The following is a 2,500-nucleotide window of genomic DNA, read 5'->3' on the forward strand; positions in this document are numbered from 1 at the left end:
CGCACGATCATCATGACTTTGTTAGTAGAATAAGGCAGACTTGGAAATCTAGGCCTGTTCTAATATGACCCAGTTGTTTTGGTTGCTACAAAACAGCCTCCTAGGCCAAATGTTTTCTCTTTTTTTTGTTAGTATTCAGCTCTGTGGTGGATGTGAACGGTATAGCCATTCGGTGTGTGGCCGTGCGTGTGTCCGTGCGTGTGTGTGTGCGTGCATGCGTGCGTGCATGTGTGTGTTGTTATTGTTAGCCAAATGACAATGAAGCAGTGTCCTTTGGATTAGACTAGTAATTAGATGAATCCAGTCTATCTGGATTTAGTAATCAGAGAGTATTTGGAGGGATGGGACAGTAGTGCTTGTGTGTTTCCAGCCATCTTGGGCTTCATTTTTTGGTAATCTAATAGTCGTGTGTCATGGCCTATTCAGTTTCTTTAACGCATGTGGGACTCGCATCTGTGAGTGTTTGACATCAGTGGCTGGACATGGCTTTAACATCCGTGGCTGGACACACACACACACACACACACACACACACACACACCTAACCCTAACTGACAGACCAAGCTCCAAGCACTCAAGTGTCCAATGCTTTTATGCATTTCATGTCTTTATTGCCCATTAAACAGTTGCTTATAAATCAGTCAGGCTGATGAGCGTGCTAAGTTGTTACTGGGCCACGCCCCCTTTGTTTTCCCAAAGCAGTCAGACAGACGGACGGACGGACAGACACACAGAGGGAGGAAGGGTGTACAGCGCCTGGGAGAAGGTGGAAAGCAAACTTGGCTATGGTTCACACTCCTGAGTAATGGCTGGGATGTTCCATTCCAACATGTGGCCTGTGTTGTTGCTAGCATGCTGTTAGCAATGCACACAGCTGGCGGCGGTGGAGAAGGGGTGTTTTATGGGCATCTCAGTAGTAGACCCTGCTCCTTTATCTCTCTCTCTCTCTATATATATATATATATATATATTTCTCCCCCTTTCTCTCTTTCCATTCTTCCCCTTTCTATGCCCCTGCTCTCTCTCTCCCCCACTCTCCCTCTCTCTCTCTCTCTCTCTCTCTCTCTCTCTCTCTCTCCTCTCTCTCTCTCTCTCTCTCTCTCCCTCCCTCTCTCTCTCTCTCTCCCTTTCTTAGAAGTGTTCCTCGAGTAACGCTGTTGAATGTAATGATACAGAACAGTCTAGATGGATCACTGTAAACCAGCCAAGGTACCCTGGCTGCTGTGTGTGTGTGCACTGAGCCTCGGGGGGGTGGGGGGGGGGATCTGGAGAGGATTCATCGACCCTCATCATCACCAGCGTTTCTATTGATGTTCTCGCTGCATAACTCAGCAGTTCCCCAACTCTTCTGAGTCACACAGAGACCCCCAGTCCCCCTAGAGGACATCCTCACATGACTCTGCATCGCCATGAACAGTCGGCTTACTTTTTTTCAAAAGGGCGCTGGCACCTTCGATCACTTACTCAACTGCAGGGTACAGTACTTGAGCTTTTTATAGATTATCGTGTAGAAGAAAAACATTCAACATCGACAGCAATAATGAGCCCGGAGCTGGCTTTGTGTACTCTCTGGGGGATGTGACGTACCTCGCTTTGGGATAACTATGGCAGAGCTATATCTATTACTCCCTGGGGACGCTCACTATGCTCTACCAGGGGAGGCTGGTGGAGGTGCTAATCGGACGGCCTCGTTGTCATGAAGGCAATGGATTGAGGAATGGTATCAAACACACGTAGACCAATCAGCTACTCCACTATATCCAACTTGATGATACATAGTCCATGACTTTATTGTTGAAAAGAAAATGTGTCGATATCTGATTAGTCTCCATTAAACTTGATTAATTCATATTAATCAAGCTCAGTAGTACTATCACTACCTCAATACTACTCTATCACTACCTCAATACTACTCTATTACTACCTCAATACTACTCTATCACTACCTCAATACTACTCTGTTACTACCTGAATACTACTCTATTACTACCTCAATACTACTTTATTACTACCTCAATACTACTTTATTACTACATCAACAGTCAACGGTACATTATTACTACCTCAATACTACTCTATTACTACCTCAATACTACTCATTACTAACTCAATACCTCAATAGTACTCTATTAGTACCGCAATACTACAATATTACTACCTCAATACTACTATTACTACCTCAATACTACTCATTGCTAGCTCAACAGTAGGCCTACTCCATTTCAAAACGAGGCATTGGTTCAATCAGGTGACCTTACTCTGAATGTCCTCACACACCAGGGCATCCCAGCCCCACACACAACCACGCACGAAAAGTTATCAAGGAACATTTTTGTTTACCATCAAACAGCACCAGGACTTCCAGTAATGAACAGGGTGAAAGCTTGTTTGCTCAGTGGTTTCCCTCTTGGTTTTCGAAGTGTAAACAACGCCTGTGACTGGGATCCCTTCAGCAACAACAGCAGCGGCAGCATGGCATGGAGAGGGAACGGAGTGGTGT

At 45.3% G+C, this 2,500-nt stretch overlaps 1 protein-coding gene across 1 annotated transcript in view; it reads left to right on the plus strand.

Moving 5' to 3' along the window:
- The window catches only part of znf512b (zinc finger protein 512B), a 36,457-nt gene that overhangs the window by 3,899 nt on the left and 30,058 nt on the right, over nt 1-2,500 (plus strand). The gene's annotated exons all lie outside the window — the stretch shown is intronic.

The sequence above is a fragment of the Nansenia antarctica genome (genome assembly GCF_963989245.1).
Source record: "Nansenia antarctica genome assembly, chromosome: 6".
NCBI classification, from domain to species: domain Eukaryota; kingdom Metazoa; phylum Chordata; class Actinopteri; order Argentiniformes; family Microstomatidae; genus Nansenia; species Nansenia antarctica.